Source organism: Condylura cristata, unplaced genomic scaffold, assembly GCF_000260355.1.
Source record: "Condylura cristata isolate star-nosed mole 26May11 unplaced genomic scaffold, ConCri1.0 scaffold00035, whole genome shotgun sequence".
In the NCBI taxonomy this organism is placed as follows: domain Eukaryota; kingdom Metazoa; phylum Chordata; class Mammalia; order Eulipotyphla; family Talpidae; genus Condylura; species Condylura cristata.
The window spans coordinates 3,842,963-3,860,835 of NW_004567136.1; positions in this window are offsets into that span (position 1 = coordinate 3,842,963).

Below are 17,873 nucleotides of genomic sequence, written 5' to 3' on the forward strand. Positions count from 1 at the left end.
AAAATAAAATAAAATAAAATAAAAATAATTATAAAGGAAACGATGAACAATCATAAACCTACAATTAGATATCTTAGATAAATTCTTAGAAAAACATAAACTGCCAAAACTGACTCAAGAAGAAATATACAAACTAAATATACCTGTAAAAATTAAAGATATTGATGAATCCAATTCACAGTTTCACTGCTGATTCACACGATTTCACTGATAAATTCCAAAAAATATCTAAATAAATTGTGCCAAAGCTTCATAAACTCCCCCAAAAGATACAAGAGGAGAGAACAATTTCCAAATTATTTTATAACTTTAATATTACTCTTATATCAAACCAAGCAAAGGTATCACAAGGGAAAAAAAAAAAACCAAACCAATACCTCATATGGTTATCAATGCAAACAAACAAACAAACAAACAACAACAACAACAACAAAAACTCAAATAATCTAGCAAAATAAGCCTTGCAATGTATAAAAAGAATTATACACCACAATAAAATGGAATTTATCCCAGAAATTCAAGGTTGGTTTAACATGCAAAATACATTAGTGCAATATATTGTATCAATAGAAAAAAAATACCTTTCTAACCAAGATATGAGTAGGGTAGCTAGAGGAAGAAACAATAATGAACTAAAAATTGAAAAATATAGCACAATTCTATATCAGAGATTCAGAATGGTGCACATTTATTGTAATCAATTATTTTTAAAAAGGTTTTATAAGCTACAAAATTTCTAAAAGTAAAAAAAAAAAAAAACAGCTTCTTTCAAGGCAGCACTGAAGTAATAGAAAGATTGGTGTTTCCACCCGAAATTAGAAAATTAAAGGATTGGAATAAAAATCAAGCAAAAGAAAAACAACTGTAATTCTTGTTATTATGTCCTATCTCTACTATCATGACATAGAAATAGAAACTAGGAAATTCATTTCATAAGTGATGACATTTAGGAATAAAATCGTGTTATAATAAAGATTTTAAGAATCAAAACAAGCAAGTATGGGTGCAATTAAGAAAGTTATTTAATCTATAGTCCATATTTTTGCCTGACTTATGTGTGAGCTACAAAATGTGGAATGAGTGATGATGTGTGAGGAAAACTTAGCAGTCTGAAGTGTTGACTTTGACGTGCATTTGTAACTCACACCACAGTGTTGCTGTTGACATCACTGCTGTCAACTAATGCAAATAACCCATCACGTTTAAGAACTAGAAGAGGTATTAATATTTCATGTGATATTATTTTTAGTAACATGCTAAACTAAGTAAAATAATACATTTGCACCCTCACACTAATACATTTTAAAGATAGGCATCATAATTAAAATAATCATAAATATCACAAATGATAACTGACAATAATAAAAATTGGAAAGAGAAGAAACTCATTCATAGAATTTGTTTTCAAGTGTATGGAAAAGGAACATAAATAAAGGATGGATGGATTAAAAAAAATGCTTCAATGTAAATGGAAAGAACTAAATTTCCCCAACATTCTTTTATTTTTGGAAAGTTGTTACTAGAATTATGTGGTAGAATCATCGATAAACCTGAAGACACCTACATTTCTATCATTTTCCAGTTCCTTGGAGTTAATTAGATTTTCTGAACTCCAGTTGCCTCCAGTACATAAAGGTAGTGATCCTCATCTCATTCCAACAGCTCACTCAAGTGCCTGCTAGACAATAACTACTAGTTTTTTCTACCCCACTCCCCATCTGTCTGCTCTGCATGGAAATGTCTAAAAATCATCAGCAAAAGATACAACTCTAAGCACTGGATAAACTGGGAGTCCAAGTGACATGGTATAGTCATTATGTAAGATAAATATTTACTTTACTCTTAATTGGTTCACAATTTGGTATTTCATTTACAATTTGGCTGAGTATAACAATTGAGGGGAGACTGAAGGGGGTTGGCAGCTAACCATGGCGCTGGAGTGTTACCCCAATTAACACAGGATCTTTCTATTTCAGTTTTTTTCTCTGATCTTAGGTGCCTACATGTCCCCTGATTAGTTCCAGGAAGTCTTGTAGCTGAGCAGACGTTAGAAGCTCTAACTTCCAACTTCCTCCCCTGCCTTTTGGCTGGGTGAACATTTCAAGGGCTTTCCTCTCCTTTCTTTTCTCTACATGGTGCTAACTACTGCTATGGGACTAATAAGCACATTCAGATGAGTAACTAATAATTTCTCTACCATCAACTCTCATTTATCACAGCTAGATTATTTGAATTTCAAATTATCTGCAGAAAGCCTCCCTTTTGAATATTTATTGACATTTCAACAACTCTTCTTAATTAAGTACTTTATTGGAATGAACAAGATCTTTGTTTACTAGAGTCCAGCAGAAGCATGAAGAGTCAAAACAGCACCATTCCTATTCTGTAGAAGACATGAAGAACTCTGCCAAGAATTCTTTGTTCTGTTTAGATTTGTTATTAATCTTCCAACTGGGATGGAGTGACAGGTAGACAGCATGCTGCTGAATTCTGGGCACATGTACATAAGAAAAAAATATACTGATTGACCTTAGAAAGCTGCATGTCTTCTGAAAGACACAATGTGCAAACAATGAGAATGTACAAAGAAATGTACCTCATAGAAAGAGCAGTAGGAAACAGAGGAACTGTCTAAACCAGTTCATGGAGTGAAAGCTGGAGCAGTGCATGGTTTTGAAGGAAGATGCCTAAGTTTGGGTGACTTTGAAACTGGGCAAATGCCATGTATAATGGCCCGACAACATGAGAGTCAGAGGGAAGAGAATTCCTTTGTGTCCACTGTAACTTTTCTAAGTGTAAATGTCAGCCCTTCCCCAAAATGGATGCTTACTGAAATGGAATGACCTTGGGGGTTTCATGCTTTCATATGACATGTGAATTTTCATAACTCTCTGCTTTCATACTAGGACATAAAACACACTGAAATAATTCAGTTGTATTTCCTTACTTATTTCAGTTATTTCATGCTGTCAATGACAGTTAACTGCATTCACTTTTGCCTCCTACTAGCCCCATTTGAATTTCTACACCATACAATTCTTATTCCAGGCGTCAGGCACATACAGAAGTGGGTCCTTATGCAATCTACCATGAAAATCAATAGTAAGGGACTTTTGTGCATTGAAGATTCAGCTACAATATTTGGTCAAACAGTATACAATAATAGTTAATTATTTTTATGTTTATTTTCAAATATCTGTAAAGCTCATTGCCAGCAAAAGAAAAATATTTAAATTTTAGCTGTGTTCTTAAAGAAAACTGTTTTTTTTTTTTCAAACAAAATTCTTCTTTTAACTGAACCCATAATACTATGTGGGTTTTATATGATCTATAAATTAAATGTACCATCAATAACAAACTATTTCCTTGCTCTTCATCGACTGCCATATCTTCTGTGATTGCTTTATGTTTCCAATAATGAATGGATGAATTTTCTATTTTTTAAATTGTTTATAATTTATGAAAATGCTTGAAGAATAATTGTGTCCTTTGGGGCAGGGGGAATGATTCCTACCCTATTAGGGTTCTTCTAAATGTGGACAAACAGTATCAGACAGATTAGTAAATGAAAAGGTCAAAATTGAATAATATAGAGAGTATTTATATGGTTGTAACTTCTAAGGAATAATAGAGCAGACCAGGGATATGAATCCTTGATGCTGTCTTTTCAGCATCAAGAAAAGACAGGCCAACCATGACAGGCATGAAGTAGGTGAACTCTTCATCCTGAGGGTAAAAAGATAGTTTTCAGATAGAGAGAATTCTACATCCAGATAATATCCCCATTCTAAGTCACAAGAAGGAGAGCAGCGATTACTTTGGTTAAGAAGAGAACAGAAGCTCAGTATAGGGAGAACTGTGCTTCAGTGAAGAAAGGGTGAAGAAGTCAGTAAAAACAGAAGCTTCCCCTCAGCTTCTGAAGACTTCACTGTTTCTACCTCAAAATATTCTGCATGCCAGAGCTGAGCACTTGAGGAGGCAAGCTCAGAGAATCTTGGGGTGGTCATATCTGGACACCTTTCACGTAGAGAGAGTAAACCATTTCGTGAGGTAGTAGATACTGTCTAGACACAATCTGGGAGTCAGGGCTATTTGAATGGCACCTACCAGGTGCCCGTCACTACTGTTAAAGTCAATTTGAACAGAAGGGTAGACAAGAGTATCCCCCCATCCCAGGGAGTGGAAAAGATGGCAAAGCAGGCAGTTCCATGGAGTCTGTGCATGAGATGACATGTCTGTTACGGGTGGAGCCTATTTGCGTCCTGGGAATCCGATTAGCTCAGCAAATATTTTTTGGGTGATGGCACCGAAGCGGAGACATTGCTAGGTGCTATGCGGGCTGGAGCCATGGGAATAGAATGAAGGGAGGGAGTCTGGCTAGATGGCTTTTGCAAGGACACCCTGGAGGTCCCCACGGTGGGCAGTGTGGGCTGCAGCCAGTTGAAACCCTCTGAGGCAGAATTGTTTGGTTCAGTGTGGATGTGGGTCCGTTCCCCTCATCACATGAGGAGCTCAAGGAGTTTCACCCAGTGGTCCCAGGGAAGGGAGAGGGGAAGCATCTTGCCATTCAGAGACGGCAGCACTAATAAAGTGTGGTCCTAGGGAAAGCAGCCTTGCGTCTCTGTGGGACAGACTAGCCCTGCAAAGACAAACTTGAGAAGCCCTAGGGGCCCCCCTCCTGTTTCCTAGCAAGAGGACCAGAAAATGGACTTCTTTATAAAGGGGCTAATATCCTCATTGACCCATTCCCTTTGGGTCATTGCCTAGAATCCCTAACAGTGTGAGGATATGCAAAAAAGCAAATGTGGGACTACCCCTGGGGGGAGAACTCAAATATTGCAGCCCAACTAACAACAATGTCAGAAAATAAGTAATTAAAATATAAATGATTAAAATAGGAAAAAAACAATAAATAAATAAAAACCAAAAAAGCAAATGCTCTTAGATACTTCAACCCTTCCTCTCCAAGGGCTTTCTGGGCTGCCTTTTAAAGCTCCTGTAGCTTTAGGGGACACAGTCAGATCCCAGTGTGGGATTTAAGTTGCTGTTTCTGGGTGGCTCCAGCTTTATTCCCTCTTCCCTAAGCAGCAAAATCCACCTCACAGGCTATTTCTGCTTCAGCTGCAAGAGGTCAAAAAGCAATTGAAATAATAATCACTGGAGATTCTTCTATAAGCTGAATGCTGTGCCTATGCTTTTGTGTGTTTGCGTTGTTTTCTAAAATCTTTAGAACAGTTCTAGGGGAGCAGCTCAATGAGAGCCACCTGACCAAAGAAAAGACCTGCTGAGCTTTGCAGAAGTTACATAGCAAATTGCATAGGACACTGGTGTATATTTAATTGGATGGCATTAATGGGTTAAAGGTGGTTGATTTGCTAATGAGCTAATTTGGTTGTCTGTAATTAAAAAGTCAGAGGTCATGAGAGCAGAGATGAGGGAAACCTGAGTTGGTCTAAAGGAGGCAGGAAGGCCTCCTGGCTTGAGCTTCCCTGTGTATTGCTAAAACCCTAGAGAAAGATTCTGTTATCAGTCAGCAGGCTGCCAAGCTGCGCTTTATGCTTAAAGGACTGTTATCTGCATATTCCTGAGAACATTCAGCTGGTGGTGACTTCGCCTCAAACAGCAGTGAGTTTGAGAAGAACAAATTGAGGACTCAAAGCTTCATGTCTCGGTCTATCCCCTTGCTCCCTAAGTTCCTGATGTACGGGGGCACGGTACTCACTGCACATGCAGGGGTCTGTATCTCAGCTGAGCAACCTCGGGCTCAGGAGACCTGCGTCTTGTAAGGGGGCTCATTGAAACCTGCTTCATCTTACTACTTCAGCCAGGAGACAATGATGCCTTCTCTCCTGAGGAGAGGCTCTGTGCATCTTCCATGGCTACAGAAAACATAGCAACACTGTGGAAACTTGGTTGTAACAGGTATTATCTGGCTCCTGTCAGACTTTCCAAGCCCAGGACATCCCAGACCCATGGAATAGGGCTCTGAGGGGTAGGGTGGTAAGGACTGGTGGGACTGGGAAGGCTTTCAAGCCACCAGATGGTTCTTTGAGAAGCACTGACCTTACCCTAGACTCTCTGCTGCTCATTAAGTCTTATTCTTTGGGTAAGGAGCCAAGCACCCTCAGATCAGGAGTGGGGCCGTGTTCCTGCACCTTGGTGGTACCTTCCAGTTACCCACATCTGGAGTATTGCCGAGTTTTCTTCACTCCTCAGTGTCCAAGATAATGTTATAGCAGTGATGTCACTGATGTGCAATCTCTCCTTTCTTTTAATCTCACACAATTATAACATTGAAAATGCAGATGACAGTTTTGACATTCACAAAAATGTAGTTTTAATTAGCATGTTGATTACTTGATCTAAAAAGGCAGATGCCTAAATATCACGAAAGGTCGCCTAGAACAAATCCTCATAGAACAAATCCTCAGTTTTCATCTTTTAATATTTTAGTTTTATTGAATTAGAAGTGAATGTATTTAATTTTATCAGGAGATTTTTTTTAGCTCCCATTCTCTTTCTCTCTTTTTTAATCTTTAGGATAATTATAGAAATTTAAACTTCATAAAACAAAGGAAAAGCTAAGATTACTCAAATCCTAACCATATCAATTTTTTAATCATTGCTGATATTGAACGTTTATAATAAAAATTCAGTTACATTACTCTGAATAGAAAAGTTGTAATAATGTCAACATAAGGAAGAAAATTTTGCTTAATGCAACTTATTAAGAAGAAAATTTGAATCTTTTTCTCAGTGTTTCAGGTTAGATTTCTAACTAGGAAAGAATTCAGGTTAGATTTCTAACTAGAAAAGAGCATCATGTCCAGTTAGGGGATCTTCCTACAGTCTCACTTGAGATGATCATCAATACTTCTTCAAAAAGTTTGGCAGTAGAATTAAATTAGATGGGTGGTTATTCTTGGGAAAATCCATTTTCACTTAAAGCAAACCTGAGTACATCAAGCCTTATCCCTATCACACCCTTATCCTATGACATAAGGGGGCAGTGGGAAATCTAGCGAGGCAGTACATATAAAAACTGAGTTCCAACTTAAATCTGTTGCAAGGTTTTTATTTGCTGTGATCCTGGTTGTATTCTCAATTATGAGAGGTTTCATCTTTTTGAACTCTAAAGATTTGGTAATCTTGTAAAAGTCCATTTTCTTAGCGATCACAGAGCTTCAGTAGTAATTTGCATTCCCTGCTGTTATTTATTTATTAATGAAGTGACATTGTTTCCCATATTCGTAAATATTTTGACAATACAGGATTCCTCCTCCTAGGTATGATCTCTTAGCTCTCCCACCACCAAGGTACCCATCGTCTGCCACCCCTGTCTGTGACGTTTGCTAGATTTAACAAGTGAAATTTTAAGTGTCTCTGGCTGAATCAACTCTCTTTAACACAATATAAACACGGCCAATTGAAAAGAAACTTAAATTTTAGTCATTTAATGAATTGTAATTGCTTTCTATAATGTGAATAATTACATTTTTAAAGTATGATTTTATATATGCTAATTAATAAGCACAGCAAGACCCATCTGCCTTAGTATCCCCACCTCAAAGGCTCTGTTCCACCAGAGCAAAAGTCCTTGATGTTTCTTTTTCAGAATCCCACATTAGCATACGTAGGAATTGAGCCAGAACTTCTCATTGTCAAGCCAGCATTTAATGAAGTAAATTGTGCTGGGACTTTCAGTTTCATGTGAAGGATTTGTAGGTTGTCATTCAAATACTTGCAATTTAAAAAAAAAAAAAAAAGAGGTGACAATGGAAAATCAGTGCTATTTCTTGGACCTATCAGAAAACAGAAGTCACAATTCCAAAATTTGTTAAGGCTTTATTTTACGACATGGTTTCAATATCTTCTCCTATTGGTAGATTTTGTCTTCGTTGACAGAAGAGGCTGAGAGGTTGTAATCTCATTTCTTGCAAGTTTTTCTTCTCAGATTTTTCAATCCTGCAGAGGTCTTTTCATCTTTTGTCTAGATTGCTGGGCATTGCATGGGGAAGAGTAGAGAATTCAACATTCAGTATGGAGATGTCCATTTAATGTCCCTGTTTATAGGGACATTTTAAGTCCCTATATCCCATTGCCCCTGCTTCAACTGTTTTGAATGCCCTATGTCAAGAAACACTCTGCGGTCCTCTCCTTGAGCACGTGTGTAGGGTCTATGTGGAAGACAGTGGATAGGTGAAGGGGTGTGTGTTTCTAGTGGTATAACATTGTCTTAAACAAGTTTTAAAGTAATCCTATTTGTTCTCTGCTGGAAGCTTCCAGTGTCTGAGTCTTTTGGAAAACCCCAGCTAAAACAAAAGTTTTGTTTTGGCTTTTATAATTGTAGGGCTAGGGTTTGGTTTCTAAGTCAGTTTCCATTTTTTTGGTTTGTTTTGTTTTGTACCATTGTTTCTATCATTGTTTCTTTTCCATGCCCTTTGTCCTAGAACCCACTGTCATCTCTTTAAAATATCTCACTCTTATTTTCGCGTGGTTTCTATGAAGAAAGGTAGCTAAGTAGTCATGTGTGTGAGTTTGTCAAAGGGAAGTAATTTTTAGAAGTCTTGTAGAGATATCATGAAGTTGGGTAATGGGGAGGTTCTCTATCAAAAAGATTTTTCTTATTTCTATTTATCTGCATTTACTATATCCTGTTCTAGTACTTTCAAGACAATTCCAAACAGCAACAAAAACTTCATTACCATTGGTGGGATGCCAAATTCTAAGAAATCAGGTAGCTCCATTAAATTATTGTCAAGTCCAGAGCAAAGACCAATGAGTAAAAATTTTTTAAAAATTCTATTTCAGGAAGTCACGTGCTTTCCCCTTTTAGTTAGATAGCATGGGGCTTGATAAAGTGTGGGCCGGGGTGTGGGTGGCACTGGAGTGTGTGGTGCTTGCCAATGCAAATGTGACAGATTAATGCCTGGAATTTTCAAAAAATGTATCTGAAATGCTCTTGTCAACAATCTTTCCATAGGATCATGAATAAAGACAAATGTACAAATTAGATCAAATTAGACCACCAGCAGGGAGTTAGTTCTGAATTTCACTTGAGTTTAGCAGCTGGTCCCTTGTTCAACATCTGTCAAGTCTAGTTACCACCCATTCCAAGACACATTTCTAATTCACTGTCTTATTTTCACATAAGAACAAGAGATTAGGTAACACAGCTAATTGGAGTGAGATAAAAACATGTAAAATACCAAGCAGTGAATTCGGTCATACTTCATTTCCAATCTAGTGTCTCTTGTTCACACAGTAAAAATAGAACCAAATAAACCTCTCTCATTTGAGTTTAAGAGGACTTATACTCTGGCAGGCCCTGGTGTTTGTATGACCTTTTCAATTTGAACACATCCTAGTATATGTGTGTGTTCCTGAACAATTTCTCTGCTTTCCTTCTGCCTTAAAGTAGAGCTAGATTGAAGGAATGAGGGCCATGTCAATGTCTGTATGTGGAACTCAGGAGTCTAGAGAATTACCAAAAGCTAGTTAGTTTCAATAGAAAATTTACTGGAAATTTTATCATATCCCCAAACAAAATCTAAGTGTCCATGTTGAGCCCATTTCAGAACATCGCAAGAATGATTTTTCAACCAGGCCCAGCAGATAACGGTAATTTGTTCTATTTCTACAGAAAATAAATGGAAAGGTGGTGTTTGGGGTGTGGGATGAGGCCAAAAAGCAAAAAACAGGGGCTAAGAAGGTCTATCTATCCCAGTCAGAGATTGACTTGCACAGTGTAGATGAAGCAAACTCACTTCTGACATGAGGATTTCCTTTCTGTCGGTAGAAAAGAGAAGGGAGCAAGATGATATTTATGGGATCTGGGCACAAAGAAAATGTGGAGTTTTCTGCAGATTATCCACTCACACTAACATGCCTGAATAAAGAAGCAGCAGAAATAAGGTGACTGTTGGTGACATCCCAAAATGTGTATGTTGAGGTCTAATCCCAAGTGTGAGAGAATTTTGGGTGGGGCCTTTGGATGAGGACCCTACTCTAAAGAACAGAGCTAATGTCTTCAGAAAAGACCTCAGCAGGCACCTCTGCCCCCACTGCCTCTCCCCCCGTGAGGAGACAGGGACAAGGCAGCCATCTGCAAGCTGGAGAAGAGCTCTCAACAGAGTGTGCCTAGAGTAGCCTCTTGATCTTGGGCATCTCGTCTCCAGAACTGTGAGAAAGAAACATTGGTTGTTTGAACCACCCAGCCTAAGACCATTTGCTAGGATAGTCTAAACTGACTAGAGTGGGAATTCCATGAGAAGTTCACTCTCAGAGTAGATTCTATTTCGCTGTTTTTCATACTTTGTTACACACACTGGGTATATTACACATGCCTGACCTTAAATTATTATTTGTCTGCCATGAAGCTTCTGGTTGCTGAGGCATCCATTTCAAAGACATTCATCTTGCATAAACACGGCCAACCATCTAATGTTACCAGAAGAACACCTAGACAAGGAGCAGGATGCCTCACCCAGAAAGATTCCTTTTTCAGAAAACTCTAAACAACCTTGACATCTGACTGCATAAGTGAGCCTACTTCTGCCTTCCTGCATCCTCATTCCCACTCTTCTGCTTTAAATGTGCCAATAAAATGAATCTGTGGAAACCCTAGACAACCCCCAGGAACCCCAATGAAGGCAGATGCCCAGGCTCAAGCACTTTTCTTTCTCTACCCTCAGCCTTGCTGTGTTGCCCTTGAGCTTGACGTGTTCTCCAAGACCTGTGAGTAGGTAGGTCTAGGTACTTGAACTTCCCTTGCTGCTCTGCAGTCACAAGTACAAGGTCTGGTGAACCACAATGTGGACTGTGTCAGAGAAATAAATGCCTGTGGGCACTGCATGCACCAACATGCCCATGTTCCTGGGCATTTTTGGCCAGAACATTGCTGTCAACAGGCTGGAAAGACTAGCCTTCACATGTATAGGTTGGGAATCTTTCTATCTCAGCATGACAAGAAAAATACGCTATACTGTGGAAAGAGTTTTTAGGGAAAAGTTACCTGGATCACAGTCATCTCTGAGGAGAGATGCCTCATCTAGAAATGCAGGAAGGTTCACACAGTGGGGCCAAAACAAAGTTCTTTGCTTCAGACTGTCAACTGGCACAAGTAGTGTCCCTTGGTCTGAATGTCTTCTTCTTCTTTTTTTAAAGATGTATTTACTTATGCATACAGAACTGGGGTACAGGCCAGATGAGCAGGGCCAGTGAGAGGATTCACCAGAGACAGAGTGAGGAGCAGCGTAGGCAGATCGAAGAAGTACACTGCTGAGGGGAGCAGCAGACATGGCAGAAGAGGTCTGCTGAGGCATGTGGGTCAGCTCCCAGGCCTGGGGAAGAGCTCATGCTGAAGCGGCTGTGACTGGCTTCACAGTGCTATACTTTAACCCATTATGTCACCAGGGAGGGCCCCTGAATGTCTTCATGATCTTTTCTTCTAAATATCTCCAGCTCAGCTTAACCTGCAAAGAAAAAGATTTTCAAATTTCCTCCAATTCCTTCTTGTAGCCTTTAATATCTATTCTTGGAATTTAATGAAAATAATTCTTCTTGTTTGATTTTGGAATAAAATGATGGCATATTCTTTTTACTTGAATGAAGGTGAATCCTTCCAGTACTTCCTTGGGAGCTTGCAAATATCATTCTCTTTTCCAACACAAAATTCTAAAATGACCAAAAATAATTTAAAAAGCTGAAAACTGGCCAAGAAATTTCTATATACAAAAAAGACTAAGCAGGCACTGAAACATGTGACCAGAAGCTTCTGTGACTCATTTCTGAATGTACTTATACAGGAAGGTCTTATTTATTAGTGCGACTGTCATTATGTACATTGGCATTTAAAAAAAAAATGTTGACATTCTAGAAATGCAAGTACCATCAGCAAGGTTTTTCTAATGCATCCAGTATTCTCCAGCCCTAGGGAGAAAGCCACTGACTTTGTGGTCAAACAAGTCATTGACATAGGAAATCAGCATTGCAGACATTAGGAAAGAAGCAGGCAGACTTCTGTAAGTGCTCTTTAGGCTTTCACTGATTTGCCTTAGTCATTGGTGGAAGCATTGGAAAGGATGACTTCCCAGCCTTGCTAAGGGAACAGACAAGAAAGTACACCCCAGAATATTTTATCTAAGATACAGAGATCAAGATGATCCATTTTCTTTTTTGGAAAAGACTCAAGAAGAGACAGCTAGAAGAACCTACCTTCTGAGCAGGGTTTGTGGAAACTTCTGTTCCACTCTTGTTTGCATTTGCTCATTCACCCATCCACCCATTCGGCACGTCTTGTGTTGTAGGCACTGGCACAAGATTGAGGGGCACCCCCTAGTCAGTGAGAAGGCTGATTGCTGCCTGACCCCCAGGTTATTGTGTGCACAGCAGTAAATGCTCTATTGCTTGCCCATCGGACTCTGCAGATGGCCACCTTCTTCTGCAGAGCTAAGAAACCTGGTGCCAAGGTTTCCCCTGTGTGTCGAGGGCATGAAATGCCAAGACCATTTGATGGGCAGGCCAGGAGAGCAGGTATTGTAGATATTGTATCTTTGACTCAGAATGAGAAAAGAATACACATGGCGGGGGCTTTGGGAAAGTTTAAACTTTCACGCACAGAGATTTTACAGGCCATAAGACATTCTTGACAAACAATTGAAGCAGCACAAACTTATCAAATCCAAAGACCAGCTAGGTAATTCTGTACAGATACAGTTAGAAACATGATGCCTACAGAAGCTGCCCGATCCTGCCAGTGCAGTTTGGTTCCATATGGAAGTTCTCTCTGCACATTTTTTTGACCTTATAGGAGCGACACCCGCAGTGAACCGATCTCCTAGGACATCGCTGGCACAAGCAACTCTCTGTGCAGGTGGAGCTCCCCTCTCTTGTGGCACCAAGCTGCCATTCTCCCATCAAGTGGGATTTTTGTATCCAGCCTTCTGTAGGAACTTTGCCAGAATGTATGAGTCCAACAAATACTATGTCTTTGTAAAAATAGCTGTCATTTCTCTTTGCCATATTGAAAAGACAAAACTCACCCCAGTGGAAGGTTTGGGCCCCTCTGAATGAAATTTAAGCAAGTCCTGAAGCTGTGACTGCAAGCTTTCTACACCTGACACACATTGTATACAACTAGGTGTGAACAAATAGTCTATCTCACTTCACCCTCAAGCTCTACTTAGATACAACTAGGGGGATCAAACTCACAAGCAGGAGAAAGCTGTCACAGCATCAGAGTAGGAATTTTTATTATCTTAGGCAAAACAAATGAGAAAGTCCAATATATTAAGGTCCAGTAAGCCTTGGTGATGTACATGTATACCAGTGTATACATGCTCAGTGAATACTTCAAAGTCCTTGAGTAAGTAATTGCTTAAGAATTAGCTAATCAAGGGCCTCCCTGCTGGCACAAGTAGTTAAAGTGCGGCACAATGTAGTTCTCCACAGCCACTGCTGCACTGAGTTCGATCCCTAGCCAGGTTGTTGATCTACATGGCACAGCAGACCTGTTTCGCCTGCTTCCCTCAGCTGTGTACTTTGGTCAACCCACTCTCTCTCTGGTGAATCCTTTCACGGCCCCCACACAGCTCTGGCCTGAACCCCAGTTCTTGTGTGCATGCATAAATAAATCTTTTTAAAAACAAGAATAGTTAATCATTGTGACATTATGGATGGAGCTTGAGGGGATTGTGCTAAGTGAAATATATCAAATAGAGAAATACAATGATTTCACTTATATGTGCAATCAGAACAAACAGACAAACTCAAAAAGATCGGGTCCATGATTACAAGAAATTGTAATCATGTAAAGAGTGAGGAAGTGAATAATGTGATCAAAAGCAACCACATCCAGTTATAAGACAGGCAAATAGTGTGATGTAATACACAACATGATGACTGTAACTGCTGTATGGTATATTTGAAAGCTGCTAAAGGAGAAGTTCCTAAATGTTCTCGTCATAAGAAAAATAAAGCACCTCCCCCTCCCACATTTTGTAGCTGTTGGAGATGACAGATGTTAACTAAACTTATTGTGGCTATCATTTTTCATTATAAGTCCAGTTCCTATGCTGCCCATTATAAATTTACACAGTGCTTTGTGTCAATTATATCTCAATAAAACCAGAAGAATAAAAGATGAATCCCTACACAGTTCTGAGGCTCTAATGCATGTCCTAGTGATTATAGATGATAATACTGTGTTGTATAATTGAAATTTGCTAAGAGAGTAAATCTTGAGCATTCTTACACAAGAAATGGCACTATTTGAGGTGATGGATGTTTTAATTAACTTCACTGTGGCAATTCTTTCACAACATATAAATATATCAAATCATTATGTTGTACACTTTAAACAAATTACAATTTTTTTTTGTCAAGTATACCTCTGTGATGATGAAAAAAAATAGGAATGTTAATCATTGTGCTTGGCGTTCCATTATTTGTTTTTCCAAGTAGATTAGCCTTTCCCTGAGGGTGATCTGACTTTAAGGTAACTGAATCAGCGTGGGCTCTCTTTTCAGTACGGGAGGGTTGATCAGAATGGCGAAGGATGGAAGATCCAGCAAAATGAAGGTTTCTGTAGTTCTAGTTCACATTTAGATAAGAGGACAAATGACTTCCCCTAAGATCTGCATTTCAGTCCTTAGGAGAGTTCTAGTCGCCTCTGCAGGGATGTGCCGGGTGGGTGAGGGGCCCTATATACTTGAGTAGTACTAGAGTAGGCAGTCAGACCTTGGGAAGTCTTTGCTTTCAAGGACACCTGATGATATTCATCAAATTAAACTACAGTTTGTGAGAACCCTGTGCTGAAATTGAGTTAACTGTTAGATCAATGGATGGAGAAGGCGTTGGCTATTGAGTCATAGGGCAAGTCGGGATAATCAGTGCAGGTGGGGCCTTCTGGAGAGTAAAGAAGCCTCAGGGACAGGGCAATATGGGGAATAAAGAAGATCCAGAGATTAAGGCAACAAATTCCAGAGGGAGCAAGTCCGACACCCAGGACAAAGGACAACAGGCCATTCCAGATGAAGGGTGAGAGGAGAACAGTGTGCTCACAGGTAAGCGACGTGATGTATGTAGAAAAGCCAGAGTACAGTAGCAGATTAAGCGAGACTACAGGGAACCAGCCAGCCACAGAGAGGCTGATGGAACTGGGGACTAATCAGAGACAGAAAGCATGTTCCCGAAGCAAGACTACGCAGCATCTTCTTTGCGCCTCCCAGGTTCTTTCTACCTGGCAGTCTTTGTTCTTTGTCCTTTTTCCTCAATGAACTTTTCTTTACTCTCTAGACAGTTTGTTTCTCTCTGCTTACTTATCTGAAAAGTCTGTGAATTGCCTTTTACGGCTTCACAAGACAAGACCTCGTGGTGATTACCAGGATGAAAGCAGCCGCCGCACAGCAGCTGTGTTCTTGGTAACCGGGAACTGCACACATGGCCTCAGCTGTGAGAAGGAGCTAACCTGAAGGATTGACTCAGTTGGTGGGGACTTCCTGGTGACCCTAAGGCTGCATGGCACAAATCAAAAGCAGACAATGGAGGTAAAGAGTTACAAGAAAATTTATTTACATAGGGAAAGAGAAAAGATAGAGGGGAGAGAGAGAGGATGTGTAGGTTGGCATGGCTGGGTTCATTCTGTCCTCCAGTCCTGGGTGCAGACTGGAGTCCAAGCAGCAGCTCTCTGTGCAAGGCGACAGGGCAGCAGGCCAGCTCAGCAAAGCAAGCCAGGAGGGCAGCATGAAAGAAGGGGCTTTTCTGCTGATCTGAAGTAGAGCACGGGGACCAGACACTGCAGGAGTGAAGCTGATGTTCAGAGGCAGAGCACCATGACCGGAAGGTAAGTCCATGCCATCCACTAATTGTGATGTCTGCCTGTGTCTCTGACCCTTTAAGGTCACCATACACTCTCCACTCCTCTCCTCACTCCCAATAACCTCACTTTAGTAAGCCAGGGAGGCTGGAATCCAGAAAGTTCCACCTTCCACCTTCAAGCACTTCTCAGAGGCTGTAGCCTCAGCCATTGTGGAGGTTGCAGGAGGGAGCCAGGGTGTTAGGAGGACGACCAGTGCATCCACCATGTCCATTCCGAGCAGTTTGACACAGCTTAGTGCCACGGCGTGTGGGCTACTGTCCAGGACACACCTGACCGGAGGGCAGCCAGTGGCTCCCAGGCTTGCAGTGGCGGCTCACACTCCACTGGCAGCAAAGCCCTTGCTGTGTGCCCTTCACTGTCATGCTCTCCGTGGTTGCAGGGCAGTGTCACAGGGACCCCAAGCACACCATGCAGAGCTGAGGCTCATGCAGCGGGACAGACTCCACTCCTGAGCATGGACACAGCCAGGCCAAGCTGTGCCTGCAGGTAAATAATGACAGGCCAGGTCTGGTGGCTGCAGGCTGGCCCTCCCAGGGACCAGCAGCTATGAGTGGAAGCTGGAAGCCCCGCAGAGGGGCAGCCTTATGGGGTAGCGTTCACTGTATCCCCCACTGGAGTGGCTGGGAGGCTGCCCCTCCAACAGCTGGGTTTTCTCCTGCCCAGTAAGATTGGAAAAATACCACAAGTAGATTTGGGACAGCAATCCAAGAATACAAAAGAATTGGCCACAGAGAGGACTGGATGGAGCCGGGAGATACTCCAGGCTTATACATGTTGAAATGAGTTGTATTTGTAAGATTTTACATGTTCCCTGTTGTGAATTTTGGCAAAACCAGAATCATAAAGGTTGTACCAAAACACAGGTCATATAATGTACATATAATGACAGCCAATAGGATTTTCCCACAAACACACAGGTCACTAAGTCTTATGCCAACTTGCGTGTTCTCATGCACAAAAGACTTTTGAAAGTAGGTGATTTCTTCATATGGAAACTATGAGCAATGACTTTTTTTTTCCTTTTTAAATCATGCTAAATCTATTTTATGTTACATATTACTTCCAGCTAAGGAAAGGAAGAATTGCAATTTGTGCTTTAAACCATATCTAAATACAGATATCAACTGTACGAGGTGAAAAATATTTTAAATCTGATGTCTACCCATCAGATTGACTTATTTTTAGAAATTAGTGAAAGCACAAGAAGTAAATAATGATTATTTGTTATTCTTATTTTTCCAGTCTACCATTTGTTGTATGGCTTTAATATCTGAGTATATTAGTGTTCACTACAAGAGCATTAAAACCTTATTTATTTATTTGCAAATTAGATTTCTGCTCATCTCTGTGATGGACAGAATGGTGAACTGTGAGTGACAGCCATTGCAAGCTTTGTACTAAGTCCTCTACCAGCCATCTCCTTACTATTTCTAATTTGTTAGCTGAGACTTAATGAATCCATTCACTTAATAACTGATTTGCTCACTGCCCCTTCATCTGTTTTATTTACCCTTTAGATGTCCAAGTGATATGTCAAGTACTAGTGATTAAGAGAATTTGCGAAAATCTAGATCCTTCTTCTGGAAATCTCAGAATTCAAGAGAAGTGTCCACAAATAAATAAAAGGTTGAAGTTTGCATAGCATGTGTGGCTCGAGACAAGCACAGGTGTTGACTATAGACAAAAGATTGTCTGTTTAGAGTAGTTGTGAAGACTTCAAGGAGGTTTTCCAGGTAAAGAGGTCTGATCTGGCATTAACAAGTCAACACTAAACTGTTTGGTGGAGAAACATGGAAGCTTTGGTGGTGGGAGAGCTCAGGTGATCACACCTGAGGGGATAAATCTTATACTGTCAGAATATTCACAGGCATGTAAAACAAAGGCACGTTCTTAAAAATAATAACAAAATAAACAACCAAAATGCAATTACTGAAGTAAAATATGACAATAATTGGTCATGAGTATTTCCCTGGGATACTAATATGAATCTTGT